The sequence below is a fragment of the Somniosus microcephalus genome, chromosome 8 (genome assembly GCF_052327205.1).
Source record: "Somniosus microcephalus isolate GS21.2 chromosome 8, FLI_Smic_1.0, whole genome shotgun sequence".
Taxonomy (NCBI): Eukaryota; Metazoa; Chordata; class Chondrichthyes; order Squaliformes; family Somniosidae; genus Somniosus; species Somniosus microcephalus.
The window spans coordinates 62,677,338-62,701,465 of NC_140994.1; the positions used below are offsets into that span (position 1 = coordinate 62,677,338).

General features: G+C 46.6%; 1 protein-coding gene across 1 annotated transcript in view; it reads left to right on the forward strand.

Annotated features, from left to right (window-relative positions):
* The first annotated feature begins 22,960 nt into the window (after positions 1–22,960).
* plce1 (phospholipase C, epsilon 1) overlaps positions 22,961–24,128 on the forward strand; it is an 819,762-nt gene continuing 818,594 nt past the window's right edge. The window contains exon 1 of the mRNA XM_085994810.1: positions 22,961–23,234. The gene's annotated coding sequence lies outside the window, so the exon portion shown is untranslated. The remainder of the gene's footprint in view (positions 23,235–24,128) is intronic.

Consider the following 24,128-nt stretch of genomic DNA (forward strand, 5'->3'; position numbering starts at 1 on the left):
TGCTGATATCATTACATCTCCTTTTCTTAAAACAAAAGTATTTTACTTTTAACTAACAACATGTTTTCTTTGTATTAATCTGCATTTTAACTGTAACACTTAATGAAATTACATTATCATTATCATGATCAAGGTTTTTTAACCTTGCTTTGTGTGTTCACATGAACTATGTCAATACACTAGAACTTGAAGAAAGAATAAGATAACATTACTTCCTTCTATAACAATAGTCCTTAAATTTGCTCAATGAGTCTCTCAGGAGGCTTCACGTGTCTTGAGGATTTTCTGATTGATTGTCCTTGAATCTGAGTTGTTGCCTCAGATGATTGGTTCTCAGCTGTGTGATCAGGTTGTTCAACAGTATCAGTCTCTTGACCTGCTGTGGCTGGTCCCATGAGAAGATCTCGACGATTTCTTCTTAGAACAGCACCCTCATCTGTCTGAATGGTGTATGAACTTGGTTGAACTTCACTCAGGACAGTTCCCTTCTGAGTCCATGTGTTTGTTTTGTCTTTGAACCTTACTTGGTCACCAGTGTGGAGTTCAGGTAGGTTTTGTGTTCCTCTGTCATAGTAATACTTTTGCTTTTCTTTCTGTTGCTCTTTGAACTTCCTCACTTTCTCCCCCTCTTTTGTTTTCAGGAGGTTCTCCGGGATGGGTAGGTTTGACCTTAGTCGACGTCCCATCAGGAGTTGGGCTGGTGACATACCACACTCGAGCGGCGTTGTGCGGTATACAAGCATGCTCTGGTAGAAGTCAGTTCCACTGTCTTTTGCCTTGTACATCCGTCTTTTCACTGTGTTTGCGGGCTCTCCTGGGTCAACAGCTCTGGACAACGTGTCTGCTGTATACATCAGCTTACCCGGTGTGTACGCAACATTCAGTTCATCATAGACTGTCTCTCCTTCACTTTCCACAACGAGGACTCTCTTTACCAGGTTCAGTCTCTCACAGGCTTTTAAACCTAGTATGGCTTGCACCTCCTTTGGCACCACGATTAATGCTAACGTGTGCTCTCTGTCCTTGTGTGTCACTTTGACAATGCATCTTCCTTTCAATGGTATTTCAGTACCTGAGTATCCTGTCACTTTCACTTTGATTCCATGTATCTTTGGTCTGGGTCTAATTTTCTTAAAATCAGTCTCTGATATCACATTAACTTGTGCTCCAGTATCCAATTTAAATGGAATGTGTATGTCATTCACTTTTAGTGTCAACATCCAGTCTCTTTCTTCTGTTTCTCAGTTCAGTCACATACTGATCAATAGTCTCACCCGTTTTCTGTACACATGTGAAAAATCTGTGCCTCTCAAACGTCACGTTACGTTTAGGTATGCAGTAGGCCTCAAACTGTTCCATTATTTTATCTAGCTTCATTTTGTCTCCATCAACAGCGAATGTGAAGTTATTATACACCTCCAGTGCTTCATCACCCACGACATGTAAGAACAGTGACGATTTCTTATTATCACTTTTCTCGTCAGCTCCGATTGCTGATAAATACAACCCCACACGTTGTTTGAACCTTCTCCAATTTTCAGCCACATTACCTGTCATCTGAAGCATCGCCGGTGGGTGTAAACCTTCCATTTTTTCACTTCGTTAGCTATTCTCCAATGGTAAGCAACGATGTTCACTTTTGGCTTGCTAATTTGTGGAGAGCTGATTTCACTTTAGATTAAAACTCATTCTCTTTCATAAATGTCTCATCATTGAACCCACAAAGAAATCAATACATGGTGTCAGAAGTGGCTGAAAGAGATGAAGAGAAAAAAATCTAAAGTGAAATCAGCTCTCCACAAATTAGCAAGCCAAAAGTGAACATCGTTGCTTACCATTGGAGAATAGCTAACGAAGTGAAAAAATGGAAGGTTTACACCCACCAGCGATGCTTCAGATGACAGGTAATGTGGCTGAAAATTGGAGAAGGTTCAAACAACGTGTGGGGTTGTATTTATCAGCAATCGGAGCTGATGAGAAAAGTGACAATAAGAAATCGCCACTGTTCTTATATGTCGTGGGTGATGAAGCGCTGGAGGTGTATAATAACTTCACATTTGCTGTTGATGGAGACAAAATGAAGCTAGATAAAATAATGGAACAGTTTGAGGCCTACTGCATACCTAAACGTAACGTGACGTTTGAGAGGCACAGATTTTTCACATGTGTACAGAAAACGGGTGAGACTATTGATCAGTATGTGACTGAACTGAGAAACAGAAGCAAATCGTGTGAATTTGGGGGACTGACAGACTCGCTGATAAAAGACAGACTGGTGTGTGGTATTCCAGATAATGGTCTAAGGGAAAGACTGCTAAGAGAGCAAGATCTAGACCTGGGAAAAGCCATAGCACTGTGTAGGGCTACAGAGACTGTGAAGTTGCAGGCAAAGGAGCTGTTCAGTGACAATAGCTGCAACGTGGATGCAGTGAGAATGAACGGACACAAACCGTTTAACAAAAAGAGCGCCAATGTGAAAAAAGAGACGTGGCCAGCGAACGAAAATGAAAGGGACAATCGAAAGACATGTAGTCGATGCGGTACACAGCATCCACCAAAAAAAGTGTCCAGCATATGGTAAAACATGCAATAGTTGCAACAAAAACAACCATTATGCCCGTTGCTGCAAGAACCAAGCGCAACAAAGCAAGGTCCACACAGTAGATGAAAGCGAGATAGAGGAGTTCAATGTAGATGTTGTGTCTGTGGGTTCAATGACGAGACATTTATGAAAGAGAAGGAGTTTTAATCTAAAGTCTGTTCAACTCTTTTATACAGCTTTTACAGGAGACACGATGCTGTGATGCATCTAGAATGAAACTGAAACTAAACTAACTGCCTTGCTTCTCTCGGTCACATGCCCTCTGCTGGTCAGGCACAAGCAATCAATACATACAAACATGCTATTAAGGCATCATAATCAAACAGGCAAATACCATCTCTATTTGCTGATATCATTACAGGAGAGAGAGAGGCAGAAAGGTTTAGGGTGTGAATTCCAGAGTTTAGGGCCTCGGCAGCTGAAGGCATGGCCACCAAGTGGAGCAATTAAAATCGGGAATGTGCAAGGGGCTAGAAATGGAGGAGCGCAGGGATGTCGAAGGCTTGTAGGGCTGGAGGAAATACGATGATAGGGACCGGCACTTCCATTGGGCCTACGGGTGAGTACCCCATGCGTACTCACCCGTGGAGGCCCGGATTTCTGGGCCATTAATATCTCCTTATGTGGCTCAGTATCAAACGAAGTGGCATAGAATTTCGTAGCCAGGGTTGCCCACTCTGGTTGGAGGTATTCTTGAACGTCTGATTCACGTGACATGCGAAAATGAGGGACGAGGGGAGCGCCTGAGGACAGGGGGACGAGGGAGACAGCCTGAGAGTGGGAGTGGGATTCATAGGGGGAAAACAAGGATGAGAATTTTAAAATTGAGGCGTTGCTGGACTGGGAGCCAATGTAGGTCAGCGAGCAAAGAAGGAAAGGAATGTAGCTGTCCGTGCTCATGCATTCAACCTTCTATGATGCTGCAATATATGGTATCCGATTCTGCTTTCTCTGTGCTTGTTCTTTGTTATCAGATTGTTTGTTTTGTCGTTTTGTTCAAGCACTGATTGATGTGCGGTTCCTCTTCCTGCAGGGACTGCATTCACTTTGGGTCAGGATGAACTGACCAGTTATGAGATTTCCCATTAGATTTAAGCTGATGTTTTTCAGGACTCATTTTGCACACAGGGAAGTGTGGAGTTACCTGCCTGATGTATCCATTGAATTGCAGATCCAGTCATTTTGCCTCAACAGTCTGCAACACAAGTAGACATCTTTTTAAAGCACGCAATATGAGAGAAAAAAGCTTTGCTGTTCCAGGGACATAACAAGAAATTGCCCACTTCCAGCCCCAGATTTTCTGCCCTTTTAAAATTAAGTGGAAGCTTTCTGATGGGTCAGAAATCCAGCCCTAATAATAGGTGGGGAGTGAGTGAAAGTGGGAACATAAAAACATTAGGCACAGGATTAGGCCATTCAGCTCCTCGAGCCTGTTCTGCCATTAATTAGATCATGGCTGATCCATACCACAACTCCATTTACCTGCCTTAGCTCCATATCCATTGATACCCTTATGGGGCAGTAAGGCTGATATGGCTGGGGAGTGCAGAGGCATATTGAGAGAAGTTGAGGATCAGTAGAGTGTGGGAAAGAAGCCTGGGAATTGGGAGAGATTGAGAGCTTTTGGGAATTACTTGAAGAATGTTTTATTAACAAATGAATGTAAGTCTACGAGGTCCGAACGAGATGAGAGCAGCCAAGGAGAAGAAGTGGTCAGAAATTGGAGAGAGGCACTGAAGTCGTGATTGAACCCATTCCGGCGGCCGGGTAGTTAAAATGGCGGACAGGGGTCTGAACCACGTTCCCGATGTGTTCCCTCCTGACCCCATTTTAACCAAGGACATTTCAGGTACAGGTGGGCCACCAGCTCCACGCAGGTGGGGGCCTACTTAACATGCTGAAGTCTTGGCCCGAGAGGCACCAAACCAGTCAACAAAACCTGGCGGGAGGCAACAGAGTGGCCAGAGGAGGCCAAGATAAATAATTGCTAAAACTTTTGATGAGGATTCCTTATAGGTCTGAAGGAGCAGGACTGTTCCCCTGGGCCCTGAAAGGAGTCCTTGGGCCTCCTCAGCCCCAGCCATCCCTCTGCTTCCCAACACTAGCAGTTCCTTTCAGACCCCCCCTCCCAACAGTAAACCTTATGCTGAGAATTGTTCCCTTAGGTACCCTGCGACGTCGGGCTCCTGGTAGAATTCCCGCTCCCGCCCACTGGCCTTGACGTCACTCCCACTGGTTTTGGGCGGGAGACAGGCCTGATGAAATTAAATGAGGCTTGGGAGTTAAAATGGACCCAGGCCTTATGTTCAGCTCACCATGGGAGTTTCCATTCTGCCCTGCAGCCCACCTGCCTAAAACATGCCCCAAGTTAAATCAGGGCTTGAGTGGTGAGGGAGATTGAGAGTAGCTGGGGAGTAGGGAGAGAGATTGAAAGCATCCAAGATGTAGGGAGAGAGGCTAAAATACACGGGAGTCAGTGAAAGAAGCTGAAGGCAGCCAGGGAGCAGGAAGAGAAATTAAGAGCAGTTGGGAATTATTTCAAGGAATTAAAAAAAAAATGAATGGATTGGATTAAATTAATTAATCAACTTACACGTTACTTCTTTGTGGTTGCAGCCCAATTGTGGAATCAGCTCTAATAACTCCAGCCACATTGTCACTGGAAGGGCTATGCCAGCTTCATAGGTTGATAAAATGACAGGAAATTCTAACTTGGATAAAGGTACTCTATGGGACAATAGCTTGGTGCTTTAATGTGCTGTGAGAATATGTCAGCCTTGGCTCAGTGGTAGCACTCTTTACCCTGAAGGGTGTGGCTTCAAGTCTTACTCCAGGGACTTGAGCACATAATCTCGGTTGATGCTTCAGCGTAGTACTGAGGGAGTGCTGCGCTGTCACAGGTACCATCTTTTGGATGAGACGTTAAACTGAAGCCTTACCTGCTCAGGTGGATGTAAAAGATCCCATGGCACTATTCAGAGAAGAGCAGGGGAGTTGTCCTGCCCAACGTTTATCCATGAACCAACATCACTAAAAATTCGACTACCTGGCTATATATCCCACTGCTGTTTGAGCGATCTTGCTGTGCGCAAATTGGTTGTTCTGTTTGCCTACATTATAAACAGTTGCTATATATCAAAAAGTAATTCATTGACTATGAGGCAATTTAGGATATGAAAGGCACTATGCCAATACAAGTTCTATATTTCCTTTCTTACTTCATCAGAGATAGAAAGGCAAAGAATTTCATCAGAGGGCAGCTTGCACAGTGTCTCCATTAGCCTGGAAACATGTTGCCTGCTTGTCGCCCTCACTGCGGAATTTCTTGTCGGGTAATCTAAGGAATGGGGGAAAGTAAATGACTAGGTGGTGGAGGGGCGGGTGAGGGGGAAGTAGAAACAAAGAAAAGCTGTAAAACAAAAAGCCAACTGTTGCAGCAGCAATTACTGAGTAAATTGTTGAACAAGACCTTGAACTCTATACAAAAATGTGAGAGGATCTCACGAATCCCACAGTCAACACATTCGCTGGCAAAAGACTGGAGACCTTGGTTAGGCTCTGTGTCTGTACAAAGTGTGGCTACTTTTAACCTAATCCTCAAATTACATTGCTGCACATTACATTTTTGTAAAATTCTTCTTGGGATGTGGGCAACACTGGCAAGGTCGTGTTGCCCTGAGAAGGTGGTGGTGAGCCTCCTTGGACACCTGTGGTCCTTGTACTGATTGTGTTCCCACAATGGTATTTGGTAGGGAATTCCAGAATATTGATGCAGTGACGATCAAAGAACGACAATATATGTCCATGTCAGAATGGTGTGTGACTTGGAGGTGATGTGATCCTGCAACTTTGCTGTTCTTGTATTTCTCAGTAACAGAGGTCACGGAAGAAGAAGGCGCTGTTGAAGTTATCTTGGTGAGTTGTTGCAGTGCATTCTTTAGAAAATTCATACTGCAGCCACAGTGGCGGATACTGAGTCAAATGGTAGGGGTGTTGATCAAGCAAACTGTTCTGTCCTGGATGGTATTGAGCTTCTTGAGTGTTGTTGTGACTGCATTCAACTAGGCGAGTGATGACGATTTAATCATTCTTCTGCTTTGAGTCTTGCTTTGAGACTTCCCCTAAGATTCGCCCCTGCCCTAGCCCTGAACTCGTATCTAGATTCTCTGTTATCTCCCTTCATGCCCTCTCCGAGCATATCTTGTCCATGAGACCCACCCTCTGCTCCCTCGACCCTATTCCCACCAAACTGCTGACCACCCAACTTCCCTTCCTGGCCTCTGTTAGCTGATATTGTTAGCAGTTCTCTCTTCTCGGGTACTGTCCCCCTCCCCTTCAAATCTGCCATCATCACCCCTCTCCTCAAAAACCCCACATTTGACCCCTCTGTCTTTGCAAACTATCGCCCCATCTCCAACCACCCTTTCCGCTCCAAAATCGTTGAACATGTTATCGCCTCCCAAATCCATGTGCATCTTTCCCAGAACTCCATGTTTGAATTCCTCCAATCAGGTTTCCGCCCTGCCACAGCACTGAAACGGCCCTTATCAAAGTCACAAATGATATCCTATGTGACTGTGACCGTGGCAAACTATCCCTCCTCATCCTTCTCGACCTGTCTGTGGCCTTTGACATGGTTGATCCCACCATCCTCTTCCAACCCCTCTCCTCCGTCGTCCAGCTGGGTGGGACTGCACTCGCCTGGTTCCATTCTTTATCTATATAATTGTAGCCAGAGAATCACCCGCAATAACTTCTCTTCCTGCTCCCGCACCGTTACCTCTGGAGTCCCCCAAGTAACTATCCTTGGCCCTCTCCTATATCTCATCTACATGCTGCCCCTCGGTGACATCATCCAAAAACACAATGTCAGGTTCCATGTGTATGCTGACAACATACCTCACTACCATTTCTCTCGACCCCTCCACTGTCTCTGATTTGTCACACTGCTTGTCCGTCATCAAGTACTGAAGGGGCAGAAATTTCCTCCCCAACTAAGCATATTGTCTTCGGTCCCCACCACAAACCCCGTTTCCTAGCCACCGACTCCATCCCTCTCCCTGGAAACTGTCTGAGGCTGAACCAGACCGTATGCAACCTTGGTGTCGTATTTGACCCTGAGATGAGCTTCCGATCCCGTATCTGCACCATCACCAAGACAACCTATTTCCACCTCTGTAACATCGTCTCGACTCCGACCCGCCTCAGCTCATCTGCTGCTGAAACCTTCATCCATGCCTTTGTTACCTCTAGACTTGACTATTCCAGTGCTCTTCTGGCCGGCCTCCCATCTTCCACCCTACATAAACGCTCTTTAAAACCTACCTCTTTGACTAAACCTTTGGTCATTTGTCCTAATATCTCCTTATGTGGCTCGTTGTCAAACTTTGTTTGATAATCACTGCTGTGAAATGCTTTGGGACATTTTACTATGTTAAAGGTGCTATATAAATGCAAGTTGTTATTGTAGGTGGTGGAGAGGCTTTGAAGGGTCAGGCGGTGAGCCACTCATTACTGAGTATGCAGCCTTTTTCCTCTTACAGTCAGTGTTGATATGGCTGGTTATGTTAAGCCTCTGCTCAATGATGACTCCAAGACGTTTATGGTGTGGAACTTGGTGACAGTGGTGCTGTTGAAGGTCAGGTCTTGTTATAGGTGGTCATTGCCTGCCACTTATGTGATGTGAATCTTGCTAGTTGTCAGCTCAAACCTGCATGTTGTCTAGGTCATGCTCTAGGCTGTTATGGGTTGCTTCATTTTCAGAGGAGTTGTGAATAGAGCAGAATACTGTGAAATCATCAACAAACAGTCCTATTCTGACCTTATGATGGGGGGAAGTCATTGATGAAACAGCTGAAGATGTTTGGACTGAGGTCACTTCCCTGATGAAACTGGGTCAGTGATAACTGGAATCTGACAATCAGAACCATCTTCCTTTATGTCAGGTATGACTCCAGCCACTGGAGAGTTTTCCCTTTAACCAACATTTTGCTAGGCTTCATGGTACCATAATCAATCGAATCTACCTTGATGTCAAAAACAGCTATTCTCTCCTCCTAATTAAAGTATATGATCGGAAAAAAAAATCATCCTTAATTTCTCTCATTTTTGATTTCGTTTTATTCAAAAGTGGATGTTAGGGTGGAATCACAATAGTTACAAATTATATGGTGGGAGACTTGGGCCTAGAAATTCAGTTGGTTGCGCCAGCCGTTAGCGCCTTAGGAGGAGTAGATGTTGGGCGCTAGGCGGCTAGCGCCCAGGCGCAGCGCGATCTGCGCCTCGCCCCAACTTCACTAGAGATTTAGCGGCGGCGCAAAGTCTTTGCGCGCGCTCAGCTGCGCGCGCAGATCATGACGTCATTTCCTCGTGCAACGCCCTTTGTGCGCCCCCAACCGGAACTTCAGTGGCGACGCCCCATTGTGCGCCTGGCGCCCCTAGCGACTGTTAGAGTGGAACGGTGCTCAGCCGATGCGGGGCGTGGGGGGCGCAAATTAAAGGGCACTCCTCCTGCACTATAAAAGGCTGCCATTTCGCAGCACTCCTTCTTGAGAAACGGATCTTTGGAGAGAGACCAAGGTAGATAGCTTTCTGCTTTGGCCCAACACTCGGACAGGTACTTCTGGCTTCAGGCCACAGCTTTCCACTAGTCTTTGCCTTCATTGACATCTCATTGTTTGCCAGCATATTATGGGGCCTGCAATGGGTGTCAACGCTGGCTTTCTCAATTTCATCCAAAGGGCTCACAGACGCCGTGTGAGAGTGGCAGCCCTGGCTAGACGGAGAGGGGGCAACAGGCGTCGGGAAAGGAGGCCTTACTCACCCAGGGTATACCGCCAGCAGTTCTCCTATCTCAACATGTCTGAGGAGCAGTGTGTTCGGAGGCTGCGATTCAGAAGGGACGTGGTCACAGAGATCTGCCAGCTGCTTGGCGGTGATCTGCAGCCACAGCTGAGGAGCAGGACGTCTCTGTCGGTGGCAGTGAAGGTGACGGTGGCTCTCAACTTCTATGCCACCGGCTCCTTCCAATCCGCTACTGGGGACATTGCCAACATCTCCCAGTTCGCCGTGCATTGCTGCATCCGCCAGGTGACCAATGCCCTTTTCAAAAGGAGACGTCAGTTCATCTCCTTCTCCATGGCCCTTGCCAAGCAGCAACAGCGTGCAATGGGCTTTGCAGCATTCGCGGGCTTCCCCATGGTGCAGGGCGCCATTGACTGCACGCATGTGGCTTTGCGGGCACCTCTGGAGAATGCCGAGGATTACCGCAACCGGAAGGGCTACCATTCGCTGAACGTCCAGCTGGTGTGTGACCACAGGCAGCTCATCCTAGCTGTCAATGCCCGCTTTCCAGGCAGCAGCCACGATGCCTTCATCCTGCGACAGACTTCTGTGGCAGACATGTTCCAGGCACAGCCTCACCCACGAGGATGGCTTATCGGGGACAAAGGCTATCCTTTGTGTACCTGGCTGATGACCCCGCTCCGTGCGCCCAGCACCCCTGCTGAAGAGGGATACAACGAGAGCCATCAAGCGACCAGGAACATCATCGAACAAACAATCGGCGTCCTGAAGCAACGGTTCCGCTGTCTGGATCGTTCCAGTGGAGCCCTGCAGTATTCGCCGGAGCGAGTCTCCCATTTCGTGGTCGTTTGCTGCATGCTGCACAACCTGGCTATCCGCAGGACTCAGGCACTGCCACCAGAGATTGGAGGACCACCTCAGGAGGAGGAGGAGGAGGAGGAGGAGGACCAGCACAGGAGGGAGGCACAAAGTGCAAGGGCTGCCCGTTGCCGGCTTATTGAACGTCGGTTCTAGGCCCCCTCTCAGGGAATGGCTTGTGCCAATGTCAGCAGATGAATGTAGCCGCTCCACAAGCCCTCAGCCAAGCAGGGCAACCAGGACTTAACAAAAAAACCATGCATACTGCAATTTAACAACAATAATTTATTGAAAACCTCTGCCCTTCCTACATTACATGCTCATGTGGAGAAGCCCCCTCCAAAAACACAAAACTACCAGTCTCGGCCTTACAAAAAGAAAGAAAGACACCAGTCTCGGCCTTACAAAAAGAAAGAAAGACACCAGTCTCGGCCTTACACAAACACAACTGCACCAGTCTCGGCCTTACAACAAGCACCAGGCATTTGTGCATACCTCAACTTTTTGCCCTGCGAGGGCGATGCCTTGCGCATCCTTGCCTGGCCCCTGCCCGCCCTGCAGCTCCTCCTCAATGGGAGCCCAGTGGCTGCAGCAAGGCTGGGGGAAGGCTGCTGAGGGGCAGATGGCGAGACGGCAGATGCCCTTGGGGGTCGGCCTGCACCAGCTCTGGCCTTGGAGTGGCCGGCTGCTGACTGCTCCAACTCTGGCTGGACGGCAGCAGTCTGTCCAGCGGCTCGTGGCAGCTGCAATGGCGGAGTGGCAGTGTCGGCTGCAGGAATGGTGGCAACCTGGCAGATCGCAGGTGCTCGCTGGTCGCCTGAGACATTGGCACTCGCATGGATAAACATAATTTAATAGGGCAAACTCAGCATGGTTTCATGAAGGGGAAGTCATGTTTAACAAATTTGCTTGAGTTTTTTGAGGAAGTAACATACAGGGTGGATAAAGGGGAACCAGTGGACGTAGTGTATTTAGACTTCCAAAAGGCATTTGACAAGGTGCCACACAAAAGATTATTGCTCAAGATAAAAAATCACGGGATTGGGGGTAATATTCTGGCGTGGGTGGAGGATTGGCTCTCTAACAGAAAGCAGAGAGTTGGGATAAATGGTTCGTTCTCAGATTGGCAACCAGTAACTAGTGGTGTTCCGCAGGGGTCAGTGCTGGGTCCCCAACTCTTTACAATCTATATTAACGATTTGGAGGAGGGGACCGAGTGTAACATATCAAAGTTTGCAGATGATACAAAGATGGGAGGGAAAGTAGTGAGTGAGGAGGACATAAAAAACCTGCAAAGGGACATAGACAGGCTAAGTAAGTGGGCAGAGATTTGGCAGATGGAATACAATACTGGAAAGTGTGAGGTTATGCACTTTGGCAGGAAAAATCATAGAGCAAGTTATTATCTTAATGGTAAGAAACTGGAAAGTACTGTAGTACAAAGGGATCTGGGGGTCCTGGTGCACGAAACTCAAAAAGTTAGTATGCAGGTGCAGCAAGTGATTAAGAAGTCCAATGGAATGTTGGCTTTTATTGCTAGGGGGTTGGAATATAAAAACAGGGAGGTATTGCTGCAGTTGTACAAGGTATTGGTGAGGCCGCACCTGGAATACTGCATACAGTTTTGGTGTCCATACTTAAGAAAAGACATACTTGCTCTCGAGTCAGTACAAAGAAGGTTCACTCGGTTAATCCTGGGGATGAGGGGGTGGTCATATGAGGAGAGGTTGAGTAGATTGGGACTCTACTCATTGGAGTTCAGAAGAATGAGAGGCGATCTTATTGAAACATATAAGATTGTGAAGGGGCTTGATCGGGTGGATGCGGTGAGGATGTTCCCAATGATGGGTGAAACTAGAACTAGGGGGCATAATCTTAAAATAAGGGGCTGCTCATTCAAAACTGAGATGAGGAGAAACTTCTTCACTCAGAGGGTGGTAGGTTTGTGGAATTTGCTGCCCCAGAAAGCTGTGGAAGCTACATCATCAAATAAATTTAAAACAGAAATAGATAGTTTCCTAGAAGTAAAGGGAATAAAGGGTTACGGGGAGCGGGCAGGAAATTGGACATGAGTCTGGGTTCGGAATGGTCATGGCCCTGTGGGTAGTGGAGCGGGCCCAGGGGCCGTGTAGCCTTGTTCTGCTCCTACTGTGTTCTAATTCTGTTAGATTTCAGGAGATGGTTTTATTCCTGTTCCTGGCTGGGGTGGAGATCGCCTTTACAGAAGGTAAGTACTGTAGAAAATATAGGGACAGAGTGATCTCCTGGAAGAATTTCGATCGCCTAGATGGGTCGGAGAGGAATTTCCCAGATTTTTTTCTCCCAAATTGGCCATTGGGTCTTTATCTGGTTTTTCGCCTCTCCCGGGAGATCACATGGGTTCGGGTGGATGGAGAGTGATAGAAGATTTGAGGTTAGGATCAGATCAGCCATGATCTTATTGAATGGTGGAGCAGGCTCGAGGGGCCGATTGGCCTACTCCTGCTCCTATTTCTTATGTTCTTATGTTCTTATGTAACAGACTGCTGGGCTGCTGCTGCGCGGCGAGTGCCCCGGCGATGCCTGGCTGATCCAGCGAGGGTGGCAGCAGTTAGTGCCCGTGTGGCCCTGGTCTGTGTCCGCATGACACCAGCCAGTGAATGGACGGCACGACTGAGCACTTGGCTAGAAGCCAACTGTGCTGCCGCGAAGTCCTGCAGACTCCTGGCCTGTGCTGCACTGAATTGTTCCAGACTCCTGGCCTGTGCTGCACTGAATTGTTGCAGACTCCTGGCCTGTGCTGCTCCGAATTGCTGCACACTCCTTGACAGAGACTCTATGGAGTCAGGCATCCTTGCCACTGCAGCCATGAGCTCAGTGTGCCTGCGCTCAGCATGGACGGCCATTTCCTCTAGGAGGCGCACCTCCTCTGCGCTGACTGTCGCAGGACTGGAGGCCGCACTCACCCTCTGGGGAGAAGTCCGCCGAGCTTCCCCACCCCTCCCGCGTTGCTGCAGGCCGCTGGGCCCCGGAGCTTCACTCTCCTCCGACCCTTTCCCCCGGCTCCCCTCCAGGGAAGACGTGTCCCCTACATCGCCATGTGCTGGCGCGGCTGAGGGTGGCACTGATGGGCCGGCTTCCTCTTCCTCCTCCTCGTATTCCGAAGCGCTGACAGTGGCAGCTTGAGGGCCCGCCTCCTCACCTGGCGATTCACCATCTGAAAGCAGGAAGGCACAAGAGTAGCTTTAGAGTGAGGACAGGGCGGCAACGAGGGAGGCATGAGTGCTGCCATTCACCGCATTGGTCGGACAGTGGCAAAGGATGCTGATCTCATGCGCAAGTGGAACGAGAGAGGTCCAAAAGGTGACGCCCTTACCATTGGTGCCCAGAACAGGGTCGGCATCTCCACTGGCGACGGGGCCAATCAGCCGGCCTGCCATAATGCGCTCCACACGCTGGTCGAGGTCGGAGAGCTCTTTGAGGTCAGGACGGCCTCCCCCGGTCTCAGTTCGGTTGCGCCGGTTGTGCGCCACCTTGGCCTGCAAGAGAAAGGACGGCCTCTAAGTACAGTGTGAAGCCCTGATCTTGTCTGCACTGCCTCCCATGGTCGAATAGCTTGTACAGTGTGTAGCCCTGATCTTGTCTGCAATGCCTCCCATGGTCGAATAGCTTGTACAGTGTGTAAAGTGCTGAATGTGCAAGTGATTTTCATGCCAGTCCCATAGCTGCTGGATGAGGGCTGGCCATTAGGGCTTTCAGGTCCCTTTGCCCATAAAGTGAGGTGCACATGCAAGGATGAGGAGGACACTGGAAAGGGTACTCACCCTGACAACCCGAGTGAGGTCGTTGAACTTCTTCCGGCATTGCACAGGAGTCCTAGCAACCACGCTGTTGGAAGACACCCTGTTGGACACCTCCCTCCAGGCTTTCCGGTAGGCGCTGGGCAGCGGCCTCTTGCCACCTTCTGGGAACAGAACATGGCGCCTGAGCTCCACTCCACCAACCAGCAGCCTCAGGTCACCGTCGCTGAAGCGCTGCGCTCTCTCCCTGGCCTTCTCCATAGCCCTGAGCGTTGTGCAGGTGAAGCTGAAGTGGTCAGGCCTAGGTTGAGGGCTGCAGTGTGCAGGGCGTGGCAGGCAAACAAATCCACCCTCCCCCTTTAAGAGCTGACCGGCGCCAGAGTGTCTGCCATCAATCAAGAACTCGCCGCACCGGCGCTGCGCCCGGCCTCGGGGGTATCGCTCAGCACCGCCGGCTTAGCGCCTAAAGATAGTCGTGCATCGCCTGTTTTAGCGCAGCAGCAACCTCTTGGGGCGATGCGACTGAATATCGGCGAAGGGGGCGCGACTTTGCGCCGGGCGCAAACTTTAGCGGCCGCCCGACTTTAGCGCCCCAAAAGTGGCTATACTGAATTTCTAGGCCTTGGTGTCCCTTAGGAACAAAACCCTTTTCATCACAAGATTGCTCTGTCAAGTGATCAGTAAGCACTTTAACTCAAGAATGCCTTTGAAACAGGATTTGAAAGAAATACTTAGATGGCAGCTTATCACAAATCTCAAAAGCTTCACATACAATGAGTTTTGAAGTGTAGTGCTGTTGTTACAATGGCAAACACAACAATCATTTTATACACAGGCACTTTTTTGTATCATAATCATAATCATAATCAACTTTATTGTCATTGTTAGTGCACAAGTGCAGTATAACGAAATGTAGGCTTGCGGCTCCCGAGAGTGTACATTTAGATTAAGACATTTAACATTCGACATTCATTTGGCTTGTAATACATTAACATAAACATAATAAAGTGCATTGGCAGATGTGCAGGCTTTAGAGTTTATTTGTAGAGTTCAGTAGGATGACAGCCCTGGGAAAGAAGCTGTTCCTAAATCTGGTCGTTCGGGTGCGAATGCATCTGTAGCGTCTCCCAGATGGCAGGGGGGCGAACAAACTGTGGCTGGGGTGGGTAGGGTCTTTGGTGATGGTCAGTGACCTCCGTAAACAGCGTTTCTGATAGATGTTCTCTATGGTCGGTAGCCGGGTGCCGGTAATGCGTTGGGCAGTTTTGACTACCCGCTGCAGGGCTTTCCGATCATAGGAGCTACAGCTGCCATACCACACTGTGATACAGTTCGTCAGGATGCTCTCTATTGTGCAGCGGTAAAAGTTAGCGAGGATCAGGGGTGACAGGTTACATCCCTTCAGCCTCCTTAGGAAATATAGGCGCTGCTGGGCCTTCTTTACCAAAGAGGAGGTATTGAGGGACCAGGAGAGGTCTTCCATGATGTGGACTCCGAGGAACTTAAAGCTGTCCACCCTTTCCACCACAGCCCCATGGATGTGGATGGGGGTGTGACTTCCGCCTTTAGACTTCCTGAAGTCCACAATGATTTCCTTGGTTTTCTTGATGTTAAGGGCTAGGTTGGTATTGGCGCACCACTTCACGAGATGCTGGACCTCCTCCCTGTAGGCTGACTCATCGTTGTTGGTGATCTGGCCTACCACCGTGGTATCATCCGCAAACTTGATGATGGTGTTGGAACCATGAACAGCCACACAGTCGTGGGTGAAGAGGGAGTGGAGGAGGGGGCTCAGCACACAACCTTGTGGGGCCCCCGTGTTCAGGGTCAGGGGGGGGGAGGTGTGGTTACCTCATTTGACAGACTGGGGTCTGTTAGTTAGGAAGTCCAGGGTCCAGTTGCAAAGGGAAGTGTTCAGGCCAAGAGTGTGGAGTTTGGTGGCCAGCTTGTTGGGGACGATAGTGTTGAATGCTGAGCTGTAGTCTATGAACAGCATTCTGATGTAGGTCTCTTTACCGTCTAAGTGATTCAATGCAGAATGTAGAGCAGTTGTGATTGCATCCTCCGTTGATCTGTTTGCACGATAGGCAAACTGGTGTTGGTCAAGAGAGGCGGGAACACTGGCTTTGATGTGAGCCAGGACCAGTCTCTCGAAACACTTCATTATGATGGGTGTGAGTGCAACAGGTCGATAGTCGTTCAGACACGTCACAGCCGTTTGCTTTGGCACAGGAATAATGGTAGCGGTCTTGAAGCATGTAGAGACTACTGCCTGGGCCAGTGACAGATTGAAGATGGCGGTGAAGACATCAGCCAGCTGATCAGCACATTCCTTGAGTACCCGTCCAGGGATGCTGTCAGGTCCAGCAGCCTTACGTGTGTTCATTCCGCGTAGAACACCCCTTATGTCGGAGGTCGACAGAGTGAGCACCTGGTCTTCCGGGGGTGGCAAGGCTTTGGTAGCCGGCTCCCTGTTGTCCCTGTCAAAGCAAGCGTAGAAGTTGTTAAGCTCCTCCAGAAGGGAGGCATCGCTAACCGGGGGGCTGGTGTTTTTACTCTTGTAGTCAGTGATGGACTGGATGCCTTGCCACATGGGCCGGGGGTCCGAGTTGTTGTGGAAATGATCCTCAATCCGCAGTGTCTGTTTCCTTTTGGCAGTCCTGATACCCTTTTTTAGGTTGGTCCTAGCTGCACTGTAAGCCGCCGCGTCGCCAGATTTAAATGCTACGTCGCGTGCTTTTAACAGCGAGCGGACCTCCCCGTTCATCCAGGTGGTGGTGCTGATTCAGAGAGGAATGTTGGCCAGGACACTTACCCTTCAAGTTGTGGCACCGGATCTTTAATGTCCACTTGAACCACTGAAATAAGCAGACAAGGCTTTAATTTAACATCTCATCCAAAGGGTGACACCTCTGACAATGCCGCATTCCCTCAGCGCCGCACTGAATCAGCCTAGATTATGTGAAAAAGAAAGATTGCATTTATGTAGCGCCTTTCGCGACCACTGGACATCCCAAAGCACTTTACAGCCAATGAAATATATTCACTGTTGTAATGTAGGAACTGCGGCAGCCAATTTGCGCACAACAAGCTCCCACAAGCAGCAATGTTTAAAACGACCGAATTATCTGTTTTTTTTTAGTGATGTTGATTGAGGAATAAATATTGGCCAGGACACCGGGGATGTCTCCCCTGTTCTTCTACCAAAAAGTGCCATGGAATCTTTTACGACCCAATAGGGTCCTTTTTAAACAGAACTAGTCAGCAGAGAAACCCATGTGCTGCCAAAAAAACAAACATTCCGGTAAGTCCGAATTTATTTACTGATCCTTCACATTAGTATTAACTTTCCTCATTTCTTCCACATTTAATGTACTGGTTGGTTTTTAGAAAGGCTTCAATAAGATGGGCATTCATTCGTTTCTGCTCTCCAGAAGCAATGCCCACAGGTCTCTTAAGAGAGAAATGAAACACTTTTCTGCTTTTTAACAGACATCGGCTATTTTGCCACGAGTATAAATTGTGAAGAAAAGAGCCTTTTCTGGCACAGTTTTATAGTATAATGCAAAATGGAATATTTGTCGCTTGGAAACGGAGATGAAAAGCTTTTATCTGCATAATTGAATTACTCAAGAATGTGTGTGTGTGGGTGTACAGAATAATTAATTTCACTGAAAATGCCAAAGTGAAAAAGCAATTTTCAGCGTCCCATGCTCTTTTATCCCGTCTCTCCCAAAGCCAGTGTAAAGTGCTGTAGTAGTGCGACGGCTACATACACTCTTTAGCAGACAATACATCAACCGGATTCTTTAAAGAATCTCTTAAAATCAAACTTTTGATTGTTTTGGATGGAAATAACAGGAGAGTGCCAAAACCTTAAAGCTGTTTGTCAGCTGGATTCTCACTTGCAAGAGAATCGAGTCACTCTCTCCATGCTCAAAGACCTTTTCCTTATACCTTTTCTTTCAATCGACGATTACAGGCATGACCTTTTTTGTAAATGTCTAATTGAAGCTGGCCAAACTCACAAATGATTGTTTCACCATAGATTATATTTGAATCATAATTTCTAGAAAAAGCCATGGATGGAAAGAGCCAATTTGTACTCGGCAATTGAATCTAATCAAAAATATTATTGGCAGAGCCAAAACATACTTTGCACAGAAGTGATTGGAATTCTTGAGTATTGCTGTATTCTCCAGGTGAAGTGGATTCACTGCAGTTAGCCTGATGAGTAATAAACTGGACACTGGGAACATTGTCTGCTTCGATCAGGATTTGATATTCAGGTATTCTGCTGCTTGGATCGAGGATTTTTATACAAAAAATAAGGAATAAGAAGGAGCATCACTTGATTAGAGCTCGATATAATGGGAATGCGGGGGAAGCCCATTGGCCTCTTGAGATTCTACCTTTGGGCAAAATGACACTGGGATCGGTTATCTCAATTTAACTGTTTAAAATAGAATGAGAGAAATGTAAATAAGTGATGGTTTCCTCCCCAGTATAGTCACTTTTCTTCTGACAGACTGATTTTCCACAAACAGAAGCTACAAAAAAAGATTCTGTGCAAACTCCACACATAATAAGACAGGTTTAACTTGCAGATATGCATGTGTCCCTGGTTAGACTATTGCCAACAATTGGATCATATTTGAAAAATAGTGACACCGACAGCAGATCTATTGAAATGATTGCGATGGGTGCTTATTTTTACAGTTTTGGTGTCAGCTGTGGCTCAGTGGTTGCACTCTCACCTCTGTGCCAGAAAGTTGTGGGTTCAAGTCCCACTCCAGAGATTTGAGCACAAAATCTAGGTTGACATTTCAGTGCAGTACTGAGGGAGTACTGCACTGTCGAAGGTGCCATCTTTCGGATGAGACATTAAACAAATCTGCTCTCTCAGATTGACGTAAAAGATCCCATGGCACTATTTCGAAGAAGAGCAGGTGAGTTATCCTCGGTATCCTGGCCAATATTTATCCCTCAATCAACATTACTCAAACATTATCTGATCACTATTACATTGTTGTTTGTGGGAGCTTGCTGTGCGCAAACTGGCTGCCGTATTTCCTACATTACAATAGTGACTATACTTCAAAAGTACTTAATTGGCTGTACCGTGCTTTGGGATGTCCTGCGGTCATGAGAGGCACTATATAATTGTAAGTTTTTCTTTCCAGTGATCAGGAACCTGTGTCCTTGTATGTCCTGTGTCTGAGGTAGCATGCTTTGGTATGATCATTGGAGATCATGTGGGATGTCTACCACATTTCTCCAATTCTTTTGAAAGGTGGAAATAACATGCTGTCACACAAGTGTGTACAGATTAAAACTACTGCTCTGATTTATTTACAGGTGGAATACTACATAGAGGTAGTAAGTGACAACAAAATACTGAGAATAATACTTACAAACAATAAAAAATAAAATTAGTCCACTCCACTGGGGGTTGTACTTCCGTTTTCAGAATGTGTTTCTTACACATTTTGATAAATGACTGGATTTGTAGGTGAAACAGTCTTTTGTAGACCTTCAGAATACAATAGTGTGCATGGATGCTGCACATTTGCAGTCCAGCCTTGCACTAAAGCATTGACTGGAAATTTCGACTTCATGGGTAGCGCATGTCCCAGACTTAAAAGTGCACATACTTCTGAAATCAGACTTGTCATTTATTCATGATTACCAATGTGATGTTACTGCCGTTGGTGAGACCACACCTAGAGTACTGTGTACAGTTTAGTATAATGTGGGAAAATGTGAGGTTATCCACTTTGGTAGGAAGAATAGGAAAGCAAAATATTATTTAAATGGAGAGAGACTACAGAATGCTGCGGTACAGAGGGATCTGGGTGTCCTCGTATATGAAACACAAAAAGTTAGCATGCGGGTACAGCAAGTAATTAGGAAGGCAAATAGAATGTTGGCCTTTTTTTGCAAGGGGGATGGAGTATAAAAGTAGGGAAGTCTTGCTACAACTATACAGGGCATTGGTGAGACCACACCTAGAGTACTGTGTACAGTTTTGGTCTCCTTATTTAAGGAGGGATATATTTGCATTGGAGGCAGTTCAGAGAAGGTTCACTAGGTTGATTCCTGGGATGAAGGTGTTATCTTATGAGGAAAGGTTAAGTAGGTTAGTCCTCTACTCATTGGAGTTTAGAAGAATGAGAGGTGATCTTATTGAAACAAGTAAGATTCTGAGGGGGCTTGACAGGGTAGATGCTCCCTCGTGGGGGAATCTAGAACTAGGGGACATCGTTTCAGAATAAGGGGTCGCCCATTTAAGACGGAGATGAGCAGGAATTTCTTCTCTGAAGGCCATGAATCTTTGGAATTCTCTACCCCAGAGAACTGTGGAGGCGGAGTCATTGAATATATTCAATGCTGAGATAGACAGATTTTTGAACTACAGGGGAGTTGAAGGTTATGGAGAATAGGCAGAAAAGTGAAATTGAGGCCAAAATCAGATCAGCCATGAGCTCATTAAATGGCAGAGCAGGCTCGAGGGGCCGAATGGCCTACTCCTGCTCCTATTTGTTATGTTCTTATGTTCTTACATACCACACTAATGAGCCCATGATCAGCCATTTAGTCTCTAAGCTCTGTAATTCTTCCCCTATACCTCTCCACCTCTCTCTCCTTCTTTAAGACTTTCTGCAAAACCTACCTCTTTAACCTAGCTTTTAGTCACACATCCTATTATCTACTCCTTTGGCTGGGTGTCAATCTATGTCTGATCATGCCTCTGTGAAGCGCCTTGGGATGTTTTCCTACATTAAAGGCGCTATATAAATGTAAGTTGTTGGAAAGGCCTGAGCATGTACAGCAGTTACGTACATGAAAGGTAACTAACTGAGGCCTCATATATCTGTGATTCACCCATATGGGTAACACATCGACGTATTTGCTTGAATTGTAGTATATAAGTTAAACATAGGATAATGTAGAACAACTGGATAACCCAAGAGACTGAAGGGAATATAATCAATTGAGTGGAAATAGAACTGGTAACGCATAAGAGTTACAAAAATATAGTCCAACCAGCTATTTCCATTCATTCCTACTGGGTAGAATGTCAGTGGACCAAGTCAATTCACATTCATTCTTGTTGGATTGAATTGCTAATCTGTGTTTTACCCAGTCATTGTGAACTTCATCTTTTTGATTACCCAGTGTTGATATCACTCCGTGAGTTATGTTTCTTTATGGACTGGCCAATTCTGATGCCACTAGGTAGATTATAGTCGCTTCAATCCGATGGATTACCCAGTGATGATATGACTTGTGCATTACAGTTCCTTCAGATTTGTGGGTTAGTCAGTGCTCGTGACAGCTTTTGAAACTTTGAGTGTTCAACAATCCTGATGCCACTCTATAAATGACACTCTGTTCAGTCTTGCCTATTACCCATTCTTATTCCCCCTTGCACAGTTATCAATCCTAATGCCATACTGTAGATTGTACACTGAGGATTGCAGATTACCCCAGTCCTGATGCCATCCAGTGTGCTATACTTCCCTTAATCTCGTGCGTTATCCAATCTTGATGCCAATTACCTGATTTCATTTTCTTGTCTCCTGGGTTACCCAGTCCTAATGACATCCAGTGCTTTATTTTCCAGCAATCTGCTGCTTTCTGTATTGGTCCTCTATTCAGTTTTTTTAAGGTCAGTTAACCTCTAAGGTATTTGCTAATTGGACAGTTTTATTTCTGCACAAACGGGTGCATTTGAAAACTGCTTCTTACTGAAGTAATTTGTTCTCATTTATTTTGAAGCCAAGACCAGACGCAACACATTTTTCTGAAGCAATTATCTATGATGGATTCATAATGAAAACATAGAGTGTGCAAAATTCCTGACAGAAAACAATGTTGGTATTGATACAATGGAGCTGCTAAACAGTAAGGGCGCGAAATTCGGTAGCGCCGTTTGGGGCGCTACCTTTTAACTTTTTGAAAAGTTAGCGCCCGGTGAAATCCATTGAAAAATGTTGCAAAATTGGGCATTTCTACTCCAGGAGTGAAGCGGGCAGTAAATGAGGCGCTAATGGTCTCAGTGGAGCGCTGCAGGGGCGCTATTGCCAGAGAGCTACCCAATTTCAGCTGACTTGTGTTCAGCAATCAGCCTTCAAGCCTTGACGCTAGCTTATTCCTGCTCTTAAAGGGGAGGTAATTTCTTCATCATTGCCGGGCGCGGACGAGAGGGACGGTACCTACAGGAGCGGGGTGCTAACTCTTAGTGCCGCCGCAAAAACCCGGCCCAATTTAGCGTGGGGCGGTAATATCGCCGTGCATGGGCGAAAACCCATTTGCACCCGTTAGCACCACATGGAGGTGCTAATGGCAGGCGCAAAGCCGCCGAATTTCGTGGCCTATGCATATAGAGAGGAGCTTCTTCCCACTTCAAATACAGGTGCTGAATTCCTGATATCTTTCTGCCGAGAACAGATTTACAGAGTATGATTTCCAAAGCGACTGACCATAAACCGCTTGTGCTGGGCCAATAGATCTTGTTCTCCAACCAAGCGCAGTGAAAATGTGTTTGATACTGTGCAACTGTGCAAACCTAACTGCAACAGCTAAGCTCATTTAAATTCTGTTTTTGCTTGCAAGTGCCAGTAAAAAAACAGAGTGTGGAACAGAGCAACTTGTTTCCTAATTCACAAGACTTTTTTTTCCCCTCTTTTTTTTCCTCTAAACTAAAAGCCTTTCTGTCAGGAGAGAATGGTTGGCAGCCCTGTGTGGAGTAAAGGTTGCAGTGTTGTACTTCTGAGGAAACTCTTGAATCGAGGCATTGTTTTCTTGAGATAGCATACATTTTTCGCTGGACAGGGGGAGCAGGGCGTAAAAAGGCACCTTGTGTGCGACTGCTGGCAGAGCATTGGAAGTGAATAAGATGTGAACAAGGTCCAGGCAGCCCAGCGCAGATCACTATTCAAAGCCCCTCGCAAGTGGAGTTAGCTCAGACATTCCAAAGTTCTGACACAGCCCAGGGAACTCTGCTTCACAGCTTATCTGAGGTTAGCCTGGTATTTCACATGCTGAATCTGCCACTGAACTTTCACTCACTGCAGTACAATGGCTGCAGCTCAGTCTGCACCGTACCGTCTGTAAAGAGCAGAGCAGCCACCCCTGGACAGAGGCACACAGCAGCACTTCAGTGTGAAATGGGTTATAGCTGGAAGGTAAGAGAGAGACTCATGCATGATGAGGCTGAAGGGATTCATGGGTAGATAAGGTGGCTTGAGATGGTTTTTACTACTGTTCTCGCATTCTGGACCTGTTGCTTTGTTGCTTGTTGTATTGGTGGTGGCCAAGCAGTGTGCTAAAATGCAAGATATATCAAACTAGACTGATGTGCACAATAAGGGTTTCTGGACTTTACTTCTTTTATTAAAGAAGAACAATTTATTAGGCTTCTGTTTAATCAATGTTAAGTTGTCAAAGAAAAATTGCAAAATTACAATGCTGAACATCATAGCAGCAGATACCAGTGCTCCAATTCCTCTGAATATTAATAGTTTGTCATGCAGTAATCCAGATACTTCACCATAGGCACCATACTTTTAACACCAATAATTGTTTAATTGCTGTGTTCAGAGCAGCATTCTGCTCTTTCTCTTGTCACTTATTACTTCAGCAACAATTAGTGCAACTGAAAAGTTACAGCGTTTTGTAACTGTCAATAAGCCTTTTAACTACAAGCGCAGATCTTCCGCTTGCTGTTCTTATCTAACCACAGTATTACTTGGAATGACTTTGCAGTATTTACCAAGATGTGTGAAAAATGTCTAATGTAGTTATTGCTCCCCCCTCCCCCCCAACCACCATTTTTTCTGGTTAACTACAGAAGCAATAGAAAACGGAATGTTTTTCTGCATGTGTAGGGTGGGGAGGGGAGTATAGATATCGTACTACCAAAAGAAGGGAAAATGTAGAAACAGCACTGAGAGGAATGGTTGGAACAGAATGAGTTGCACAGAGTATTCTCTGGATGGATTCACATTCTCCATCTGCTTTCAGGCATCTGCAGGAGGTATTTGCAATTTCCAAACTAGCATTGTTTTCATATTAGCAGC